Here is a 26367-nt window from a genome sequence, read left to right as displayed (position 1 = left end):
CTCACACACATACAGTAAAATTGTTGATGCTACATATAGCTAGGATAATAATAGTTACCTGTGCCTATCCATGTATTGGCTGTGTACTGCTTGCATCACACAGAGTCAGCCCTGAACTACAGTCCTGACAACTGCTGCATTCGCAAGGTAAGTCTCTAACTTATACACTACTTGTAATGACACAGTCAGCCCTGAACTACAGTCCTGACAACTGCTGCATTCGCAAGGTAAGTCTCTAACCTATACACTACTTGTAATGATTACTATAATATGGTATCGTATCTATGGATCTGCTGCATTTATGCAAGGAAATATAGTGGGCTATGTGGACAGAAGTAACATATACATGGGACATCAGCTAGCCAGTCCAATAGTATGTTTTCCCTAATAGTCACTAGGCCTCATGGTTGGAATATGCACTACATCAGTTAAGGGAGATGTGGTCACATGATATTTGCACTACTGGCAACCCAGCAGATTATGTGCTGTTGTTCCCATATAACTGCTTTAACAGTGCATCAGCAATGGTATATCAGCAGACCAGACAATCTCAGGGCTGTAACACAGAACTCGGTCAAACATTGTATGTCACATGTAACTCAGGAATAGCAATGTACATATTTATGCTGATGATTGTGTGATGAATGACACCACTGCATCCAGCAACCTGTGTGGTTCAGTGGATTATGGAAGTTAGCATAGGGGATGGTGTTGCTGCTTCTAATCTGGAAGTAGACACATCTCTTGCATGTGAGGTATTATTATGTTGGCATGTTCATAGACTGTCAGTCTGTGTGTGGTATAACATTATGAACCTCAGTCATATATTAAGTACAGCAGACAGCTGGTGAATGCAGTGGACATGTTGAGTGATGTGCAGTACTGCACAAACAGGGACAGATGCCAATGTCTGTAGCATACCTCTCAACCTCTTAGTGCAAGAAATCTGTTCAAAGCCTAACAAAATGGGGGACAAAGGCCCACAAATAGGATCATATGTTAAATACTGTTTTCATAAATGCAAACAGTTGCTAAAATAACAGGGTTTGTTTCAACAGACATTTTCCTGAAGGATTTGAAGTCAGACATTCAAATGCATGTCACTATTTAGTGACTTTAATCCCAAGTTCATCAAAGTGATTTGCCAGAAAACCACAAATTTTATGAGGAACAGACCAAATTATGACCCAAAACTCTGGACAGTTGAGAGGTGTAGTCTGTCTGTAACACATAAAACCCCAGACTGCAATACAGGTAGGTGTGGCCTGGAGTCACTTTATAAGTACTGATGGTCACACTGGGCATGCCCAAACACAATTAAAATGAGCACAGTTTTGTTGCTCCATCATCAGACTAACCTGTTATGTATAGATATGTCTATACATACAGACATAGACATGTACATATTCATTTGTCACTATCTTTCTCTCACATACATAATATATCTATCGCTATGTAGTATCAAATAGATATATATCAATAAATATAGGTATATATATCACATTGATACATAGGCTCTCCTCATATATCAACCTAACACACACATACACACACACACACACACACACACATATATATATATATATATATATATATATATATATATATCATACACACACAGCTACATTTATATATACATTCCTGTTAATTACATAACTATGTGTGTGAATGACTCTAATAATAGTGAGTAAATCGGCACTATCCCACATCCATATTGTTTCTCAAAGGATCCAAAATAAGGGTGCAACAGTACATAATCCAGTTACCTACAGACCCCTGTGCCTGCTGGATGTCACCATGTAGAGAGATGCAGGTGAGCAGGTGGTGCAATGTATAATACTGTCAGTGCATGCATAGACAGGGCATATTGTTCCTGCCCACAGGTTTGCCTATCTAACTGCAAGCAACCACATATGGTCATACTGTTAAATGTACACGTATAGCTAGGATAATAATAGTTACCCACTGCTAGGATACTAGATGCAGATAACAGTATGAAGCAATATCACTCTGCAAACCACAGATGCTGTTCAACACAAACCTAGCTTGTGTAATGTAAAGTATTGTGCCTGCAATCACATATACAACAGACTCAACATCTGGAACATGCAATAAGTATTGTGATCTATTGTGAATAAGACTAGATAGGTAGGGATTCTAATCTCACTCCAGGCTACTTGGTGGATGTGTGTGTATACCCCTGCAAAACAACTGCCATGCCCTCATGGGCTATGCCACCTGCAATGGGTATAAATGTTTTGGTCCTGTAACTTACTGCTGGCTTCTACACTGCCCTCTTCTACACGGCCTGATGATGTCATCCACCTTAAGGCTACCAGCTGACAGTGTAGTATCAAGACCGGGGCACACACTTTAAATACTGTGATCTATACTGTGCAAGACTAGATAGGTAGGGGCTCTAATCTCACTCCAGGCAACTTGGTGTGCATGTGTGTCCCGATGGCATAAATATGATCATTTTGGTAACACAGAAATAGGTTGGGTTTTAAAGTATTTTATTTGTAGTGTGTGATGTGGCCTCCCAAAGAACTGACTACAACAAGGCCTGCTGATGTCAGCAAGCATAATATGTCCTGGACTGATAGTACTAGCAGACATGAGGTGTGTTCCATGCATCATGTACTGTGATCTGTTGTATGTACCATTACGTAGGTAAGTGTTCTCATCTACATACAGCCGGCTTGCACTATGTGTGTGCATTGGTGTGTCCTGTACACAGTGATTGGAAATGGTGCTAGCCTCAATGTAGCCATGGTTGTGTGTGAGCCTGTTACAGCATATTACATCATGTTATGGAACCATAGGACATTTGAACTTCACTGGCATAATGGCCATACAGCCCTTACAATCATAGACATTGTTATATCCGTAGTTATGGATCAGCACATATTGTCACAGTGCAAGAGGGACACAGGCAGATGCCCTGTGTTGAGATAATGGTCACCCAGCCAGTCATATAGATGGCATGTGGTGAGGTGCACCAATGTGCTCTGTGTGCCATTAAGCAGGGTTCTGTTTCAAGGGTATGTTTAAGTCTGCTAGAAAAATCTCTCCTACAAGCATGTAGTACGAACATCACATATGACGTTAATGTCCATACAGTGGGTTATACATCTACTATGCCTCCTACAGATAGGCAGCATATGCAATAAATCAGGGTCACATATTGCCCCGTATGCAAGGCACAGATCACCTCTGCAGAGCCTATAGTCCACAGGTGACAATGACACTCATTGCAGACTATCCCCAATGAGCGCCAACTGGAGACATGAAGTGACCTTGTGAGAGACCATACTGTTGCATGCAATTGCTAGTACTGCTTAGAAAGGTACATCACCAAATGGCCATTGCAAGCAGATATTGGCATGCTGATAGAAGAGTACTTGGAAGTTATGAGCATGTCACTTAAAGCTGACTGTGGCTTCAGCTATGTCATATGATTCCTGCCATACCACTGTAGAGATGGGGTGATCTGAAGTACATTAGGTGTAAACCTGTGTGGCCAGGTCTGTGTGCCCAGTTCATTCACCCCTGAGTATGTATATCACATGTTGCGACTGATGTGCTACTTACAAGGTACATAGGTCTAACTGATGTAACTGATACTACATATATATTTGCATGGAGTTTATGGTCATTACTATGTCAACAGGCATGTGTTCACAATACCCTTTTTGCAGGATAGTGGCATACCACAGAGACTCTATGACTGCTCACAATTTGCAAGCATCAGCCAACATTAGCCACAGTCAGTCAGTAGTCACATGTATTGTGGTTGAATGGATCCCAAGCAGTACAGGACCCAGGACTGCACACTGTTGAGCACTGCTACTGACAGATCAGCTATTGGAGGCAGATGTCCCTATGTTGCATATATGCACCAGCAATGGACCACTTAGTGATCCCTACAATGATAGTATTGTGGATGCCTAAGTGGGTGCTTTGTAAATGTTGCCTGAGCGGGGTATACAGTCAGATGACTTGGCTGAGTCTAGGGGGTTTCATGCCCTGATGTACCCTCACCCAGATCCATGGTGACTGTCTCAGAAATGTCCACCACATGTAACAGTCATGCCCCCTATCACACATCCAAACTGTGTACAGTCAACTGTGTCTAGAATACATATATGTGTGCTGATCAGCTCCATGATGATCACCCTACAGCCTGACAGATATGAATACTCAGACAAAGAGGTGTAAAGTTATGTCAGTCAGTGGATGCACCACCTCTGTGCAAGGGTATAACAGTTGCCATTGTCCACTCAGCTGCTGTGCAGCCAGTAATGTTGGTATGATTGCAAGGGTTAGTAATCCTTGTCAGATCACATGTGGGATGCAGCCTGCAGCCTGGAATGTTAGCATGTGCAATAGATGCTGTGTTTCTTCCAGTGAGAGGCTAATTATGAACTGCTCTGTAAATATGGAAGTTATGGGACAGGTTGTAGGAATGACATGTGTCACATATGGTGGGGGCAAGGGAGTGTAGTTGACACAGACAGTGTGAGTGTACAGGTTAGGTGTGAGTCCAGACCCATCATATTTGGCATCATGACATATGAGGTCACGACAATCTGAACCTGTCCTTTGAGGACACACATGTAACTACATTGTGCATTGTGGATCTGCATTGCATGGGTGGCTACCTTTGTCCCTTCTCATGTCTACTCAATGTCACAAAAACACTATGTGCTTCTTTTAGCTGAGGAGGCAGTGCCTCCATGTTATGGGGGGGGCACCCTCATCCCAACTGTCACACAGCATTGTCCACCTGTTATTGTACAGCCTGCTAATGGCAGTTGTCCACCAGCCAGGTTTGCTGAGCCATGATGAGCTTGTGTCCTTCCTGTCACATACAGCCAAGTTCATGCCGTTGTAATGCTGCTGACATAATACATGGTTGTAGAGCTCTGTATACTTGCCTGTCTCATCTGAAGGGGGAGGTGCAGTCACACTATGTCAATCATCTGTATGTACTGTCTGCAAGGGGGGTGGTATGTGCCGGTAGTTCTAAGGAGACTGATCTGTGGCCAGATCCCACCAGGGAGGACCTCATATTGGGGGGGCTGTACTGGTCACTCACATTGGTAAACGGGTCTACTTTCTATCACCGAACTTCCAAATCACCGACGCACAAGTTACCGACCCCAAACAACCGAAAACACACAACACCGACAAACACCAACAACTCAAAAAACTGAACACCACTACACCGACACAAAAAACGTCAACTACACATTGCACACAATAACATATCCACTAACCTTAACCTAAACCCTAACCCTAACGTCCGACACTACCGCACACTTACCCAACCCGCACCTAACCTAACTCACTTAACCCACCCTAAACTTCAACACTGTCACTATCGCACACTTACCCTACCTGCACCTTAACCCTAACTCACTTAACCCACCCCTAAACCTCAACACCATCACTATCGCACACTTACCCTACCTGCACCCTAACCCTAACTCACTTAACCCACCCTAAAACATTCAGCCCGTCACTATCGCACACTCACTCCACCCGCATACTAACCCTAACACACTTAACCCTTCCCTACACTACACTACGCCACTATCACACACTTACCTTACCGGAACCCTAAGTCCGACACTACCGCACACTCACCTTTCCCACACCCTAACCTAAAATCCCTCACTATCGTACACTTACCTGTCCGCTCCCCAGTCCTAAATCTTTCACTTTCGCACACTTACCAGATTACGCTCACACGCTGCCGTTGTCAGTCTTTCAGCTGTCGGGATACCGCGTTTTCGATAACCTACCTGTTCGGTCATTCCATCTCGGTCTTCCGGGTGTCGGTGACGTGGCGCTTCGGTTATTCGAAGTAGACCCTGGTAAACACATGATGCACTATGTTGGTTCCCTGTGTGGGGATGTCAAGGCACTGCTGCAGGGCATTGTGGGTAAGGAGCTGGACCATCCTTTGGGCAAGTGCAGCACGACTAAGCAACACAGTGTGTACATGTTACATTTCCCTAATGTGTTTGTGCTCTGTACAGACACCTTGCATGACTGTCTTCCTGTAACATGCTGGAAGTAACTGCAACACTTACTTGCAAGGAGGACAACTAGTAGGTTATGCCAAGTGGTGTCCCCAGATCTCTGAGTTATGTCACCTGAAATGCCATGACAGGAGTTAGCATGGATATGAGCACTGACACTGTCATAAACCTAGTGACACTGGACCAAACACTGCTACTTTTGCTCAAGCCCAGATCATGCCTATCGACTGTAACCGGTGGAGCCCATTGACTGTTATACTATGCAATGGATGTCAGATATATGTCTCGCTCCACCAACCATGGCCTGACAAGGTGTATGACAATATAAGGCCAGCAGGCTTTGCTGGAAACTGTACATCATGTACAGTGTGTTATGTCAGCTAGTGGATAGGCAAGTGTCTGACAGTCATACTCTGGGAAAACAGCAGTGGGAGACCTGTGCTGCAATGACACCAGTCACAAGTGGGGCTCACCATCCTCCATTATTGGCTTACCCCATCTACCTATTCTTTCTCTGCAGTTACAGCCACTGTCAGTGACCTCCGACTGAGTACATTAGCAGGTGATTGCATATTGGGAGCTGTCACAGACTCCCACACAGAACCAAAAGTTATCCAGGATGGCCTAAGACACAGTCAATTGTACTTTGAGGCACTGACAAAGACTAACTGCCAGTGACTGCACCTGCAAAATACTGTAGTGTCTGCACATCACACACAGTTGAGCCATTACACATGGAGTTATGGACACAGAGATGAATGCAGCCTTTGACTCTCACTAGTCAGTAAGATGTGGGGATGCATTCACTGCTGTATACCCTACACCAACAGGTATGGGATGTAAATCCCAGACTGTCACTGCTATACTGAATGTGGCAGTCATCACAGCTATCATTGTGTGCAATGGCACCCTTGCTATGTCACTACACAGGCATATCATACAACTGAAGCAGCCAGACAGGTTCCATGGGTACAATAATACACAGCGTAGATAACATGTCCTATGGAGTCTGTGTCACAACCGTACATGTATAGTCTGTCCCCTAAATGCTTTGGAGGGGATGTGTCTGCCTCCATACAGGGAGGTGTTGGATCCCACTGTGTACCTCCCTCATATCCATGACATGACATGACAGGACTAAGACATGTCTCACCTGTTCTACAGGCCTACAACATCACTGTGGTATACATCAAGTGTGTAACACAGGCAGTACACTGTGCATGACACAGCCTCCCCCCCACCCATGCATATGCAGCACACATCTGCTGTGACACAGCATGTGCAGGTTACAAAATAGGATGCAGAGCATGACAATCATAACAGGTGTCAGGCAACTGTCTGTGCTAGACACATGATATTTGTAAATGGGTCATCTCCGTCACCAGAGCTGTAGATGCATGAGTTGCCAAAACCCTGGTGACACTTACCAAGGGTAGCAGACCTGGGGCCGATAGCCTAATACCAACCTATGAACCTATATGCCTGGCCCTGATGGCCCATGCCATTCACATCATGGACAAGGTCTGCCCACAATGCAGTCCGCTGTTCCCTATTTTACCTCCCCCTGGACAGTAGGATGTGATGATGTTGCCTTAGTCCTTCCAGTATAATTTCATTTGCTGCATCAGAGAAGGGTGCATTGTATCTACAATACATGATTCCTGGAAGACAAAAAAAAGGGAACACATTACAGGATCACTATCCACTGCTTGCTCACAAATCATACTCCACAGTGTTCAAACACACTAAGTGTGTGGATACAACTGCAATAGTAGCAATAGTCAGGCATTCCTGTATGTGCCATGACAGATACTGCTGTATGATCATACACCCAACACTTGAGTCTACTGTGGTGTGACCCTACAAGCAACCCCCTGATACTACAGCATAGGAACAGTGCCACACAATTATCAGTGTGCTACTACAACCACTATAAATGGACAGTCCAGCAAGACCGGTGTGCCACAATGACAAAAGCAATGCACCCTTGATGTATAGTACATCCTGTCTAGGTGTAAGACAGCAGGAGATCAATGACTTGTCATTATCACAGGTCTATGACAGGCTTAATGCTGTATTCCATATTCCCTGTACATCTATTTACCCATCTGCATCCTGTAGTACACAAAATCAGTTACATACCAGATGGAGTGCAGTACTCCTCTGTTGATATGTGGTGATAGTAAAGTTTTCATAAAGGTGAGCTCTGCGTGAGGAAAGTCTCATACAGTTTGGTTCCCCATAGCCAGCTGCTTGCCTTTTAAACATGTTTCTCATCAGCAGGTGATTGTCTCTAAACTAATCTGTGGGTCTGAAATGCTAACTTCAGCTAACACAGCTGTTGCACTATCATCAGTCAATGACATGCAACCACTGTACAATTTATAAGGCCTTCATGTTGATTAGGGCCCCTTTCTGATACATTGTGCTGGACATTACTGGGGTGAGGAAACTACATCGTCACAGAGGGTAGGTCTGCAGCAAAAACCTTACCATAGATATGTGTATGCTACAGGCTGCAGCTGCTGTTGCTGGTAATAGACATAGGCAGAGAGTGTGGACACTTTGGAGGACAACAACCTGTAGGAGGAACTGTGGGAGCTGAGTCAGCCCTGTTGTAGATGCAGAGCCAGAATTAGGCTACCCTTTCCACTCTAAATAAGGCATGTGTTTAAGGCAAGTATGTTAGGTAATGGTATCACTAAGAGTACTAGGTAACATGTTTGGTGTGCCCTTGGGTAAGACGGGGTTTAAATATAAGAATATATCCACAATTTGGGCAACTGCAGGGCTGTGTGTTACACTCTGCTAGTAATTTGCAGCATGTATGAGGGCAGGCCATATTACAAGGAGGGACTTCCAATGTGTATGGTAGCTGTACAGTGGTGATAATCTGCACAGGGACTTTGAAAGGACTGTGTAGTGCACTGTCATATTAGTGGCCCTCATTTGCAGTACCTGCATTGACATTCTGTGTGAATGCATATTAATGCATGACGTGGCACTTTATGTACATATAGTTTTGCTATAGAGATATGTGAAGTGTGTTCCTACCTGCAGGCCTGTGACCTCCACCAGTGAAAAGCAGACATGTCATTTGGAATGCATTGTGTGGATAAACAGTGCATAACTCAGTCATTAATTGCTGCCTTCACAATACTGTACCACTGGATTTGAACCCAGGACTGTGTGCGCAACATATACTGTTTGCAAGGCGATAACAAACTGAGCTACTGAGTTAATGCTGCAGCAGGTGTCTTTGCAAGATATATGTGCACACATACAGGCTGTGACATACATTTTTTACATCCATCAGTATGTGCATGGCTTTATGTGGATCTATGTATGCAGCAGGGTCCCAGCTGAATATGCATTTTGCCATTAATGTCTTAGCAGGTGTCTATCTACATGTTGCTACTGAAGGGCACATTTACCTGCTATTACAAGCCTCACTTACATCCATGTCTTTGGCTTTCTAGTGGTGTACTATTGCACCAGAGTCCAAGGTACACTCCTATTGTTACTCTTTTTAATTTAATTACATTTTAATCAAGTTTGTGCGACATGGCATGGTGCACAACTCCACTGAAACATGCTTAATGACTGTAACTGGCAATTACTATGTTTTCTTTAAACCACCGTTTTAAGTAAGAGTTGCGTGGTGTGGCAGGTTAATGCAGTAGTTTGCATGTGCGATGGTCTTGGGTACGAAATATAGGACAGGTGTTTATTTTGTAAGTGTGTATTACAAGTTTAAAAACACATATAGTCAATATAGCTCTATTTAGCTGAGCTTAGTGAAGCTGTGTGACGCTGTGCATCATGCAGTGCCCTGCTAAAAAATATAAAGAAAAGAAAAATGGGGAGATAGGAAAGTGGTGAAATGGGGTGCATGCAGGGGGAAAAATATAGTGAAAGGCTGGTAAGGATGTGCAGGAAGGGTGTAGGAAAGAACCATTGCTATCCATTTCTTGTACAGCAACAACTGTGCACTTTGACAGAATCTGTACATGACTTTGAACTCTCAACACCAGAAAGAGGGGTGAGGACAACATAACTGCATTGTCAAGCTAGTTGGACCAAATTACATGTGTCCAATGGGCACTTGTGTGAAATGGAGAGCTAATGTATGGGACAATTTTTTTTTGGGGGGGGGGCAGGTGACCATTTTTTTTTTTAAGGTGAAAGTGGAATGTTGGGGCAGGGACATAGATGCACGTGGGAGAGGCAAGTTGGATAGGTGAGGATGCATTTGCAGAGAGACAGGACAGACAAGACAGCAGACAGGGGCGGTGTGTGACACATGATGGGGTAAGCACCTTGGATAGGGAGGGTGTTGTGGAATCTAAATCCCATGTGCCTCCAGACAGCAGCAACATGACTCACATCCCCACCCATGGGACTGTCGGCACTGCTCCTTCACTGTCACAAGGGTGGCAGTGCTGGAGACTGAGCACCAGAGCAAAGATGCCTCACCAGGTTGGCCAGCATGCCCTCAATCCAGTGCAGGCAGCGGTCAAACCCACAGTAGACTATCCTGCACACCAAGACCAGCAGCTCATCCTGGGTGACAACACCCCTCCACCACCGCTCCCAGAGGGAGGTCAGGCCCCGTTCCATGGGATGGTACTACCCAATGCTGCAGGTAGTGCAGGGGCAGCAGAGGGGGGTACCACCGGTCTGGGTCCCAGATGTGCAGAGACCCAGTGCCATGGGAAAGTTGAGGCAAGGTAGGGGGAATCAGCCGGAACCAGCCTATCTTGATGTGTTGTGGTGAATGAGGTATAGCAGTATGTTAAGGCTAGTAATAATCAAACCATTGTTAGTACTAACAGAATAGAACATCATTTTCATTCATCCAAATACATATTAATGTATAGTATGTGTAGCATAACAGTAAATAACATAACGGTCAGATAGATATAGATGTTTTGATTAATGAATTGACTTTTCTGGATAAAGATATCAGAGATGATACATCCTATGAGAATTCTAAATATGAAATTTTAAGGATGTATAACAGTACCGATCAACAAATTGTAAAATTAAAAGCTGGAAAAATGGAGAAGTTAGAAACGGACTTAAATCAGTATGCTAATGGGAACACTTATCCAAAACCACCAGGTGGGCAAAGAAGAAACAGATTTTTTTTATAATACTGACAATAGCAATAATGATGCAACAAATACAAGGGATGGTGAACAGGAGCATGACCAACCATACAATCAGGAGTTTCCTGAATTAAGGAGGTCAGAAAGAATAAGAAATAAGAACAACCCCCAAAACATGTCCAACCAATAAGCAGGGTTTCAAGGGGCCAGGCCGAAAACCAAATACTGGAGAACTTAAACAAGGACTATGTTGATGTGCTGGACCCCTGTTTAACACATAATGTACAAAATTCCCATGCATGCATTAATTAACAGCATTGTGATAATATTAATGTGACTGTCAATAACAGAAAAGGAGATTTTAAAGTGTATTATTTTTCAGATATACAAATAGATAAGCATGTTGCTGATTTATTAGCTAAAGGTACGTTTGTACCAACAAGTCCCTTTGATTTCACCAACATTATGATTGATTTAAAAATATTTTAAGGAAGTTGAATTTTAGTTTATTGCATCAAAATAACATAGATAATGAAAGAAGTAAATACAGTATCAGTAGTAGATATATAAACCCCCCTTGCACCCTAAATTAATCACATATGAAAAAATGTGTGAAACTGAGTTGAAGTGTTTAGATTAAATAAGAGCAAATTATATATCGAATTTGAATGATAAAGAACAAAGCATTGTGAAAATATTAAAAAGTGAGAATGTAAGGATTATAAGACCTGACAAGGGGGGAGGGGCAGTAATCATGAGTCAACACACCTATAATATGAAACTCAATAATATTCTGAATATAGACACTTATGCTGAAGTGTCACTTAATGAGTTAAACTGGGCTTATAGAAAAATATATGGTCAATTAAATGATATTTTCCTGGAAAGACAAATTAATCTAGATTTATATAATTATTTGAATATAACCACTCCAGAAATTCCTGTCTTTTTTGGAACCCCTAAAATCCACAAAAGCATATATGACCCCCCCCCCCCCATGCACCCTTAAGTGGATGGAAGGGATTCCATTACTTCCACATGTGCTAAATATATAGATTATGAGCTTAAGAACATTCTGGGGAAAGAATCGCATACATATAAAGATTTGTGGTCATTTTTACAACATTTGAATGATATTCAATTCGATCAGAATGACATCATAGTGATGATAGATGTATGCAACCTGTATACGGTAATCCCTCAAACCATAGGGTTAGAATGGGTTAATGAAATGCTTATTCACCATAAAGTTGCACATGAGATAATTAATCTTATTATGGAATTATTAGAAATGGTGTTGAGTAATAATTTTGTTACCTTTGATAAGAAATATTATTTGCAGAAAAAAGGCATCGCCGTGGGGTCACCTTGTGAAGGAGCATACGCAAACATGGTGATGGCCTATTGGGAGAGAAATTTTATATTCAATTCTAAGTATAATGAATGTTTAAAGTCTTATCACAGATTTCAGGATGATAACAGTATTATATGGACTGGGGCACAAGAGTTATTGAATGAATTTCTTATATACATTAATGGGACAACTGGAATGTTTGCAGTTTACTTGGGATATTAATGTTGAACATATGAATTACTTGGATGTCCATTTAGTTAAAGACAGAGTTAATGAGATGTACACAGCTGTAATCCATAGAAAAGAAACTTATTCCAGTTACTTCTTACATTACAGTAGTTCACATCCGGAGCACCAAAAAAGATCTGTTGTCAAAGGGCAACTTGTTAGGGCAGCCCGGATGGTGACGAAATATGATGAGTTCATGGATGAATGCTTTACTTTGCATACTATGTTTATCAACAGGGAATATCCTAGTAACTTTATAGATGCACTAATTCAAGAAGTAGCTAGTAAAAGATTGAATGGCCACTTCAAACCCATCTTGGATAAGTCCAAGAATATTTGTGATGTCATCAGTCCAAACCACAATAATATATTTAATGTACAGTATGAGCAGAATTGTGGATTACAAAACAAGTCTGATTTTTCTAAAGCTCTGGTTATCACTTATATTCAGGATCACAATATAATAAAAGATGTATTTGTGAAAAAGTGGTCTATTTTAACAGAAGACCCCTATATTAGGAGTCATATGAATGAAAAACCTAAAATTGTGTATCGGAAAGGCAAGAATTTTAAAGATATTTTTAAGCAAGTAACTCATATGCCTGTTCAGTTAAATTTAGGTATAAGATGTGGGGCATGTCATTGGTGCCATAAAGTGAACATTGGTGGCAATTTTAAACTTAGAAATATAAGATACTCTTTGAAAGGTAAATACAACTGCAATTCAAATGCAGTTGTTTATTTAGCTGTGTGCAATTCATGTCCAGTATTTTATACTGGAAAAACTGAGAGACGTTTGGCTCAGAGAATATATGAACATGAATACGCTATAAAGAAAAATAATTTAAACAATGCTTTAGCGAAGCACATTTGTGAATTTAATAGTCACCATTTCTGTTTTATGGCCATTGACCATGTGAACATTGAAGACAAGCAACCATGGGGCGTGCATCTAGAGCTTAAAGAATTAAAATGGCAAATCAGAGTTCAGGCAGATAATTGGCCTGGAATTAATGAGAATAGCTCTATAGCACCAGTTTTAAAACTGAAAGCCCTGCAAAGAAAGAAAATTAATTGATCAGCTTGCATTTTCTATGCATTTTTTATGCATTGTTCATGTATTTTATACATATAAAATGTTATTCATTATTCTTTATGTACATATAATGTTATTTTATTTATTTATATATATGGTATATATTTGATATAGTTATGATATTTAAGGTGCATATAATAAGCAAATCTAATGTAATATTTGAGCATTTTTAATGAACATTTTAAGATATTTAAATATTTATTGTTGTATTTATCATACATAAGGCTATTATATGGGCATGTCAATCATAATAAGGGTCCAATGAGAGATGAAGTGGCAGTGTAAAAGGATGTGATGTAACATTTTGAAAATGTCTGATGAATTTTAACCTAGTTTTAAATGAAAGCGCTAACCGTGTTTTATTTTGTTAATAAAGTGTTTCTGCATCAACTGCTGGGATCATGTTTCATAGCTGTGGAGGCTGAGTTGCACTGGCTTTTTTTACAATGGTCAGTATGGTAACAACATGCCAGTAAGAAATAAACCATAAGGGCAACAAAATAGTTAGTATGTTAATAGTGAATCATAATAACACATAACAACATTACATCACATTTTGCAAAAATATAGTTAGTTTAACAGCATATGTTAATATTAAATCATAATAAATAACAATAATGAATAAATGAAGATAAGGGGAGAGGAAAGAGAGAAAAACAATCCATTACTGACAATGCTGACTATATCACTGACAATACTGATGCTAAATACTTTACAGGTGTGTAGTGTCAGTTCTGAATACAGTGACTACAATTCTCCTATAGCTGATGTTGCATGTACATACCTCTCAGTGCATGGGTCAGTGTGGGTCAAGTATTGACAAATGCAGGTACATTACTACACAGAACACTTTCACATAATGTAGACTTCTATAACTACCAAGGCGTTCTGTAAACAGATTTGGTAATACATTGCATTCTAGGTAATCATTTTTCTGTTAATCCAGTGACAGACAGCTTAGGCAGTTTTAATTTCATTATATGAAATTGTGATTCTTGAGAGGCATGTTTGTGTACAGTACATAATCTAGAAATCCATCATGCCTTATTTGGCAGGCATGGGAGTAGAACCCAATAGCTGTGACTGCAGGGGACATCTGCAAAACATTTAACTTTATTAGTATTGTTGATAATTGTCTGTGAAATGTTAGCACACTCATATCTGCTCATAACATGGGCTACGGCAACCATATACCATATACCATTTGTTCCTGTAGTTGGAGAAAAAGAGAGCATTATGTGACTGAATTTGTTTTGAATTCTATTGCTATTACAGTGGTATACTTGACTACAGTGACAGTAGAACACACATGCATGGCATATAGCCATACTGCATTTATTGAAACAAATCTGTTTAGGAATCAACAATGCTGCTTAAGACTTTATTGGTATTCCTGATAAGTGTCTGTGAAATGTAACCACAATCGTATTTGTTCATAGCATGGGCTACCTCACCCATACATACCTTTTGTTCCTGAAGTGGTAGAAAAAGACAGCATTGTGTGACTGAATTCATTTTACATTCCAGAACTATTACAGTGGTATGCTTGACTGCAGTGACAGTAGAACATACATGCATGGAATACGGCCATAATGCATTTATTAAAACATATTTTTGTAGGACTTAACAATGCTGCTTAACACTTGTTGGTATTGATGATAAATGTCTGTGAAGTCCCCACACAATATCTGCCCATAGACTGGAGTACCTCAGCCATATACCTTTATTACTTGTAGTGGTAAGAATGGAGAGCATTATTTGACCAATATTGGCCTGGAGACAGCCTTGGACAGTAGTCTGAGTTAAACAATACAGTTTGCAGGCCATTATTTTTGCATTCTACAGCTATTACAGTGTTACACTTTACTGCGACAACCTTACCATAGGCAAGTAATGCATACAGCCCTACTACAATGGTTATTACAACACAATCCTGCTGTACACCATTTTGCTTACTGTTATTGGTATTGTTTATTGCAATACAGTTGTTATTGTTCATTTAGTGCACTAAAGCTCTACTTGTCCATTTATTGCACTACAGTTCTGCTTGCCTATTATTTATTGAACTACTGTTTTTTATGGTATATACTTTATTGCAGAAAATGCTTTACTCTTTCTTGCTTATTGCCCTACAGTTAGTATAATAAATCCGTACATACCTGGCCAAGCACCCAGCATGGCACTCAACATTGCGATCCCTCTCAGCTGCAGCTTTTGGGAGAGAAGCACACCATTATGCATACCAGTTTTGCAGGCATTCAGTTTGCATATTGGTAAAACAGAAGAAAACATACTTACATATTTGTGGGGCATTTCCAGCTCTAACATCTTGGACCTATGTGTCCAAGGTTCCCCTCTTTCACCTCTTCAGGTCATCATAATGGTCATGACACTGCTCACCTGTGCTGGGGATACCAGTAACACCAGTGAGCTCCCCGGCCAACCAGTCACAGGCCTCCATCCTACACTCTGAGCCCTGGAAACCACCCTGCATCAGCCTGGGTTCATGATTTTTCACCAGGAGCCCAACAAAGACCCTGAACATCTGAAAATCCCATCTCTGCACCCAAAAGTGTGCACCTTCACCAACACCGCCTGCCATATCCACAGTGGACTCCAAGGAATGACGTAGAATTCATGCCTACTGCACTTAATATAGTCTGTTTTCTCACCTTTGCATGTCACTGAGCAACATTCAAAAAAGCACCGTGTTGCTTAGCAGCACGCAAACCAGGTAAGCAGTGTGAAAACTCACACAACCAAGGTTTTAGCTAAGCTTAGCACTGCACAAATAAAAGTAGCTGTTAGCATGTTTAAGCAGTGCTCAGCCCAGTGCAACAGTGCCATATTTCACAAATTTGTTTTAAAAGTAAATATACATAATAAATTAAATTATAGACATCTTATTATTTCTATGAACTCAAACCCAGGACCTACTAAACATTAAGCTGTATCTATACTCATTTAGCTACTTGGATATTATGAAAACTAGCATACCTTCACATAAACTACTTGACTACCAATTGGCATTGATAAGCACCATGGCGCACCACACAAACACTCTTAAATAACCCCAGACAAAAATAATGATATCCAATTTCTATTTTTGGATGTCTAGCAACTGTTGGCCAGGAGCGGCCTTAGGTCAATTGGTGCCCTAGGCAAAAGGCCTCCATGGTGCCCCCCACCACACCATTCAGTGCCCCCATTCTGGTCTACCTACACCAAATAAATACTGTAAAAGTGCCCCTACTAGAGCGGCACCCTAGGCAGCCGCCTAGTTGTCCTTTGCCTAAGGCCGGCTATGCTGTTGGCTATGTATATATGAGCACCGCTTGGCTCTGTGGGACTCTGTGCTACGCAAACAGAAATTAAAAAAAAAGAGAGAAAAAAAATGTTTAAAATTACAAAAATATGTAATTATGATAACTAATGATATCCGGTTTCTATTTTTAGATGTCTGGCAGGTGTCAGCTGTCTATATATGAGCACAGCTTGGCATTACCATGCTCCACACTGTGCCACACAAACATGCAAAAACTGAAAAAAAATTAAAATAAAATATTACACATTTGTCCCAATTCACAGTGTTTCAACAGTAGTGGGGAACAGTAAAGGCCATCCACAAGCACAGGTAGCCTCTACACTTCTCCCTACACCAATTCAATAACCCTTTTCCTATGCTATCCCAAGGCAGTGAGCCACCATTAATATGTATGGCGCACTGCCAAGGGTGAATCCTGGCCGTGTATGCAGATATATTCTGTGTAGGCTCTGCATGGACCCTACGCAGATTTTATTAAATCCTGTGGATGGTCTATTTGACAGCATATGTTGTTTGTCTTTTCGTTTTTTCCCGGTTAGGGGTTGCCACAGTGGAACTCCGATCCACTAATGATTGGCAGGAGATTTTTATGGTGCCGAGTTGCCAGCCCGATGCCCCGCATTCAGCGAAGGCACACCCATTCACGCATATCTTTCGAACGCCACTTGACCGCGGGGAGGACATGCAGACTCCACACAGAAGGCACTCCACCTGAGAATCGAATGGGAGAACCTCTTACTGTGAGGCAACAGTCCTTATTTTACTTAGAAATACTGAAGAATGGTCTGGCATCTGGGTACTTGAAGAGATATACTTGACTTAAATAAAAAAAATATGTACTTTACAAAAACATTCTATTTATGGTTCTTGAAAAATTGCTAATAACATTTTGGGAACTCATACCTGGAATACATACTTCTAAAGAGGCACAGTCAGAAATGGTCATAATGAAGAGATAGACATAAGAGGTGCATTCATATCAAAAGCTTTAATGGAATGACATGGAAAGCTGAAATCACATGGCACATATTGTGTTAAGGCTGACTTCCATTTAAATAGATCCTCCATTTTATTCATACATTATATATACAATTTATTTAGAAAAGTAATACTAATTAGTATTAGGCACATTATTAATATAGTTATAATAAATCCCAACAATTTTAGTTATTTATGTATTTTTGTTAACCAGGTAAGTGGGCTAGTCAAGGGACACATTTCAGCTATGATCCAGACCAAACACAGTTACAAGTAGTTCACAATGAGCATTAACTTACATAGTTACCATCAGTTACAGTCATAGGTTTCATCTCCCAAGCCCCTGCTTACACTTACCACGGATGCCAGAACATGTCAGAGATTTGGGTTATATGGCTAGGCTTAAAACGGCCCTAGTGGTCATTAGCCTTGTGCACATCTCTGAGCTGGAAACATTTACATTACATGATGATATTTTTATACAAGTATAGTTTAAGTCATTTTCTGTACAGAGCTGTTGTGACTCTGTATAACATTTCTTCCTTCAATGTGATGCACATATCAACTGACTTGTTTACAATGGATTTATCCAAAAATTTACAATATAAATAGTATGCAATATCTATACAAGTGTTTACAAAAAGTTCAAATTTTTCTGTGAAACATTAAGATGAAACAGACGTAGAAACATTCTGCTCCATCTCTTGAAGAATCATTATTTTTACATTATATACAATCAGAAAAAATATCACTTTTTGGAGAAGTCTATTATATCCTCAGTACTGAGTGACTGAGAATCACTATCATCAAACTTCTCTTGCTTATTAACACTCTCAGTAACATCAGAAATATTAGACATTTTAACTTTAGGAATTGTATGAATGAAACCCTCTTGTGCTGAAACTAAACCATCCAAAATTTTCAGGAAGAAAAGTACTTCGAGTTCTGCAGTTGTTTATGTTGCACTTCAATATTTTGAATTTCTGTATATTTTATTTCAATATAAGCATCAAGACATTCCCATGGATTTGTTTTTTTTTTTATTGAGATGTTGATAGAGCATTCTGTAGAATAACTTATTGAGACACTATTTCTATAATACTCCTGAATTTTATTATGATGTGATGGATTCCTTCTGTAGATTTTATCTGATCCTTTTTCTTAACAAGATTTTGGTCCGGGTGCTTCTGAAATTACTGTAGCTTGCATCTTACTCTTGTGATTACTTGATAAATTGTGAACGCATCAAAATTTGCATCTATGCTTTAGTTCCCTCTTTCAAACAGTGAAACCGATAAATGTTCTGTTCCTCTACTACAGTAAAAATTATGTCTCCTTTAGTTCTGTTTAATAAATCATATGCATTGCTCTGATTGTAACAATAAATAAGCAGTAGGCAATAAAGACTTCAGATGCCTTACAATTAATAGATGAGATTGTAATAATACTTTCCCTTTAAGTGGTGAATTTCTGTACCCTAAAACTGTCAAGTTACATTCTGCAGCTCTTGGATGGTCACATTTCCTCTTTAATTTCCATAGTACTTATGTTCTATTTCTTCATTTTTCAGAGAATACAATGTAGTTGAGGGAATATGCTCACATTCTTATTTATTAGCTACATTGTAAATTATTGGCTAGAAAGCTGAGGACTTTTATTAGAAATAATTTGAAATACCATGTTTCAGCAAAATGTTTTTACGGGCAGTGATGGTAGTATTGGCTATGTCTTTCAGCTGTATGACCTTGCGATATTTACAGTAATAGTCTATGCACAGAAGAAAATTATTCTTTATAATGTAATAAGTCATAGTTTATCTTATTTCAAGGAAGGCCTGAAATATGGGAAATCATTTCTTTGTATTCTGGTTATGGAAAAATGTAAAGATCTCACATTTCTTTATAAGCTCTGAAAAAGTTCCAAAATGTTAGTCCAAGCTAAAATATCTCCAGCTATTTCTTTACATTTGGCTTTGCCTAAATGTGACATGTAGCTTGGCAAGCATCTGTTTTCTCATTTGACTTGGAATGATAACTGTACCTGCTTAAAACAGTAGACCCTGGACACAAGGAAGCTATGGATATTATGACAGTATTTCTTTAGACAAGACGGGTATTTGGTTTGGACAACCATTCATGATATTGTTCAATAACTGCATTTCATTTTATTCTCTTGTAAACATGTTAAGTTTGTTTAGTTTATTAGCAGATTTGAATATCTGTGGAATAACCCAAATAACTTCAAAGTCTTTTGCCCAAAGATCTTTCTGCTATTTGACATACACTCTGCTAAGTGTATCATCTAGTTACAGCCACTTTACAAGCTTATATTTGACTTTTAGATCACATTTTTGCAAATTCAATAGCGTCCTTTAAAGTCTAACTGGAGCCTTGAATATGTTTTTCTTTGTAGTACCTGAAGATCTGATTCTACACTTGCATCGCAGAACTTTTGACAGCCATTGGTAATAGCCAATATTTCTTTTTTTCTATCTGCAGATGCCTTGCCTGTGCTTCTGTTGAAGTTGCAGCCTCCCATGCAGCTGGCCTGTTTTCTTGCAGCAACACTGCACTTACTCATAGTGGAACAGCAGCCAAGTAAACAAAAAATATCAGTTGGCAAACATAAGAGCTTCTGTAATTTAAAAAAAAAATCTAGAAACTCCTGTCATTCTCAGTTGACCAAAACACATTTCTAAAAATGCTCCAGTAACTGTAATGTCTACAACACTGGGTATGAACTTTCAGACATAGTGAAACATGCCTAGGAATCTAATAAGAGTTGATTTACTTTGTGGGTTTTACATATTGACTATGGTAATGGCTTTTCTTTACATCTGGATCCAGACCTTCAAGTGTCATTATATGAGCCATGTAACCAGTCATACATATCAAGCACTTGCTGTTATTCAGCTTCAGACTTTTATACCACACCCTAATAACCTGGCCCGAAAATCATGCTCCTGATTAACAGAAATTTCAGAAACAGCTCTTTGGAAAACATCCACCACTGATACAATTTTAACATGCAATCTAAAAAAACTTGTATCTGCCCTAAAGGATGTTAAAAGATACATGTCAGATGGTAAGGTTGTAGAGCTTGTAGCTTATATGACTACATTTTATTTAGTTAAGGACACAACATTGTGGGTCAGGAAACCACAACTTGTTGAAACTTAAAATAAAATCAGCCCATCTGCACTTTGCATCTGCTGTCCTTCACACTCAAACCTCCTTATATAAATATATTCCATGATTGTACACCTTCAGGGAAAAGGTTAATTCCCATCTTCAGTGTTTTGTACTTTCTCTGTTTTATTAAACAGCAGTTTCCTGATTTATGTCAGTACTATAAAGTGTTTCATTAAAAAGCACAGAAACAAAATGTTGTTTTTAGCTACAGCAGAAATATATTAAAGGAAAACGAAACCCTCTCCTACAGTTTAACTCAGCCCTTAGATTGCTTTTCTCCCTACAATCTACTTCCAGTATTGTTCAGGTACCAGAAACCAGCTTGTAAAGCTTCCATTTCCTTGTTTTGGAATCAAAGGAAGGGAAAGCTAACCCACTTTTTTAAGCATTACTTCTCATACTTTGCAGAAGAATTTGTCTCTGCCTGCATGATATACTACAAACACAGAGAAAGCTGTAGTTTACCCTGTCAGGTACTGCCCACAATCATAGACAGACAATTAGTCCTACTGATGCCAGCAGTGCAGTAGCTGATACAAAAAAGGCAGAATGTTATGAAATTGTCTCCCACTGCCCTTAATGTAGCCAGGAAAAGAAACAGTATCAGGGTACCTAGCTATCTGTCTCTTTCTGTATAACAGTATTCATTTGGGAAGTTCTGTTTTGCCGGGGCCTTGAAACGTCAAATGTGTTAATATTTGAAAAGAAAAAATATTTTCTGACTTTTCTCTAAATATGATAGAAAGCTTTGATACTACATTTAAGTAAACTTATTATCATATAAAGTAGTATAAACTGCCAACATTGCACATCACGGTCTTTATTTTTGTAATAAAATAAAAATAATCTTTCATTGGATGATGGCATGGTTTGTCCTGCCCAATTTCAAGTTTCAGTAAAATCATCTAGCAGTGTAGTTTAGAGGATTAAGGACCTGTTAATAAGCTGTTTCCTGAACTTCAGTGATGCAAGGTTTGATTCCATCAGCCAGCATTATCTAGTTGTGTGACTCTGAACACATGACTTAACCAGATACCACTCCCGGGCTGAGTGTGAAAAAGGTCCACAGAGATCAGTGCTCTGCCCCAAAAAACAAATATAAAAAAATTGTCTCACTTTGGGCATCTAAAAAGAAGGCAACCATAATAGCTGGCCACATATTTTGCTAAGCAATCCACTTTTAAGTGGTATTTTCTGTAAATGCAACAGTTTTATAGAACATGGTGTTAGTTTTGCATACAGAACTACTGATTTGCCATGCTCAATGATTATGGGTTTGATGAAGTGTTCATATTATGCAACATGTAACAAATCAAACATAACAAATCAAGGGGTAGCAATTCCACAGAAGTAGAAAAATGTAATGTATGAAGGCATTTGTGTCTCACTTTAAAAATTTCAAATAAACTCAGGAACAGATAGTTGTACTTTTTGCACTGTGCTTGTAAAACACTACTGAATAAAAATAGTAAGCATTTTTTGTGTCTTTTGGCTTTTCCCGGTTAGGGGTCGCCACAGCGGAACTCCGGTCCGCTAATGATTGGCAGTAGAGTTTTACGTGCTGGCTTGCCGGGCCTAACGCACAACCTTCAACGAAGGAACGCCCATTCACGCATGTCGTCACACAGAAGACGCTCTAACTGAGAATCGAACAAGCAACGTCTAACTGTGAGGTGACAACGCTACCAATTCACATAATTCATCATAAAAAAGAACAATCTTTCTACTGCTGCAGATACCATTGGCTAGAAGAACAAGTCCTTTAAAGTATTGATTAACAGCTGCTGGACTGCAGTACTAGCTTTGACATCTCAGGAAGAGTGCAGGGAAGGGTCTGTCAATGCTCGTAGCATAAGAATACAAAATAACAATCCTTACAAAAGCTTGGAATTTAGCTACTTTTTTTTTTTTTTACTGGAGTTGTAAAATTGTTCTGAACAACTTATAAAAGGCCCTGAGAGAAATTACTATGATGGCCATTCAACAATAAAACACAAGCAATCCTACTGCAGAAGATATGTAAAATACCTGTGACTCACACTACTGCCATTGTATCTCATTAGGATAGGAAAACATCACTTCCTTGTGTCTAGCATGACTAATATAAAGTAGACAAAATACCACTAAAACAAGATCAGGTTAATATGTCAGGCCTCATGTTAGCCATCTTGTGGAAAAAACATATTCAAATTTTATAATGGCTCAGAAAACAAAGATACAATGAAAAACACATTTTTGAGTTTCAGTGTAGAGTTTTCCTTTAAAACAAGGGGAGTACCAGGCTAAAGTACAATATACAGATGTTTGACACTTACATATCCCACCATAGAAAGTGCTGTCCTGTTGGTACTACTGATTCTGTGATTCTGCAGAATTCCCCTATTTTAAAGCTAGCATATAAAATTATTGGAGGTGTGGGATGAACAGTCCTCTGCTTCAGAAGGCTACAAGAAGAGGAATCCCCCTGAAAAAATGTTTTGTATTGTTACATGTTCAAGTGTGTGCTTTTTAAAGCATACTTTAGTGTCAGATACTAGTGCTACAATTCATGGCAGCTCACTCTTTTTCTTAGATAAGTTTTGGTAATAAAAAGCTTACAGGGGAATCATGAAGCATGGTATATGCTTCTTGCAGGTTTTAGGCTTTGCCCTTTTTACCAAAACATGCCAACACTGGGTAAACCAAGCATTATGCCCATCCAACCATGCAATACTGCTAAGTTCTTTGCTGTTCTGTCAAAATATTGTTTGCTCTGTTTGCCTTTCCTGTAACAATTGAATAGCAGTCTGGTATTAGTAGTGAGAATGAGATTAGCAGTTTTGATATGAGATTTCTATGTATTAGAAGGTAAGCTGGGGATAGTCCTATTGACTGTAGTGGAGTACTGTGGTATTCCAAGATGAGTGACCAATTAGTTACCAGTAATGGAATGTTTACATTTCTTTATTAGATTAGCAGATTCTGTACCATACACTCAGTCTGTCCATTTGTTACTTTGAGGGTATCTGTTACTTGAGGTTATGTATTTAGACTCAGCCAGTTTCTCAACCATGTAAAACTCACAACTAACTAAATGTGGCCCATTGTCAGAAACTACTTCTTGTAGTATCTTGATGTCTCACAAAAATATACTGAAGGCATGATCTCATGCTGCATATTCAAGCTATTTTGTGGTATATATTGCTCTTAGTAATATTTGTATTTTAGGAAGTGAAATTAAACACCACAAAAAAAGTTTGGACCAAGGTAAGGAAAACCCTTTTGCCCTTTATTTGGGCAGGGGAGAAACCCCATGTGCTGTGGATCTGGAGACATATGCTACAGAAGCCAGATTACAAGTATTGCACACAATGCTCAGTCCTCAGAAACACTCGTAATGGAAGGATTTATTTGTAATGAAATTGTGTAGCTCTAATGCATTGTATGGTCTGCTTTTACATATGCAGGACACTCAATTGTATTTGCCCGATAAGATCCTTAACTCTGTGATTTTTAGGCATAGGAATTCATTCTTGTCAACAGATGTCAAAGAGTGGATGGTTGATATTCTCCCTGTGGCCCATTCTCAAAATTGGCATCTGTGGGCAGAGTCTGCCAGAAGGGAGATGATTGGATATATGTAATGGCTTTTTTGAGAGCAGTTGATTGTAGAGGGTAGACCGATCTCTTGGCATTTATTCAGTAGCAGGTTTATGGTAGGGGAAGAATGGAGAATCCCATATGACAGATCGGCAGCTAAACTCCAAACCAATAAACCGTTGATTAGAGTAACATCATAAGGGCCCACTCTGACTTTTTAATTTATGAAAGTTATAACTTTCAGGAGCAGGATATTATTATTAGTTATCCTTATAGAGTCCTGATCTTGCCCCATGAAAAGCTGTTGGTCAAGTACAAGATAATATGGAAGTGAGAACTTGGTGTGGAATTTACTTAAGCTGGCTGGATTATTTTTCTAGCAGCTTTCAAATATGCAACCTGCTCAAGGAAGTACTGCTTCTTTGGCTGGTAGTGTCAGTTTAAGTGTGTTTATACTCCATCTATTTTAGCAGAAATGTTTACAGGTGATTCCTCCACCTGTTGACAATGCAGAACTGAGCTTTGGGAAACTGGTATATTTTCTGGGACAGTCCTTTACTTCATGCATTTAAGAGAGGCCTCCAACTTATATGCAAGACTATTTGGTTAGGACAAATTGTGTTGACTCCTTCAGTATTTTTACTGGGGGTTACTCAGCTGCCAGATCCCTCACAGTTAAATAAGAACCTCCTTAATATGTTATTATTAGTTGCAAGGAAATGCATTGCCAGTAAATGGAATTTTACCTACCCCAAGTTGCTGATTTGAAACTAACCATGAACTCACTGGCACACCCAGAAATTACTGATATTACCAGGCTTTGTCGTAGAGCATTGTAGTCCCCTTGATTGACACTCACCTTAGGCTGGCCAGGATGGAATGGAACACAGAAACTAATACTGCATCCATCTTGGACTTCAAAGGTGATTTCTCCAGCTTTTTTAAACATGGAATGACAGGTTCAAAAGATGGCATAGTTATTAATACTATCTACTGTGTTTATTATATATATTTACCTAGGACTGCAGAGTTCAAATTGGGATTTTTAAGCTACAACTTCTACGTGTATACCTTTTAGCAATGGCAGCAGTTTTGTTTATTCGTCTTGTTTCTTTCTTCCTTTGTAGAAATAATTATTTTTATCTTTACATGGTTTGTAAAAGTTGTTTTTTTCATTAATGCAGTTGTTTGCAACACTGTCATTCTGTTGGACTGAAATAAATTAGATCTTTTTCTGTTTAACAAAAAAACTGTGAGTAGTTAGATTCACTTGCACAACCCAGTAAGTCATATTTTTAAACCACCTAAATGAAAATACATTTTTAGTAAATTCAAAAAAGAAAAGGGCATACACATAAAGTTAAAAGTGTACTGAAGAACAGCTATGACTGACTTGTACCTCTCAACACAAAACAAATACAATTTTTTTTGCTGAAATAATTACCCATGGACATT

This window comes from Protopterus annectens, chromosome 12.part0, assembly GCF_019279795.1.
Source record: "Protopterus annectens isolate FY-2018-M chromosome 12.part0, PAN1.0, whole genome shotgun sequence".
Classification (NCBI taxonomy): domain Eukaryota; kingdom Metazoa; phylum Chordata; order Ceratodontiformes; family Protopteridae; genus Protopterus; species Protopterus annectens.
This window is presented reverse-complemented; position numbering follows the sequence as displayed.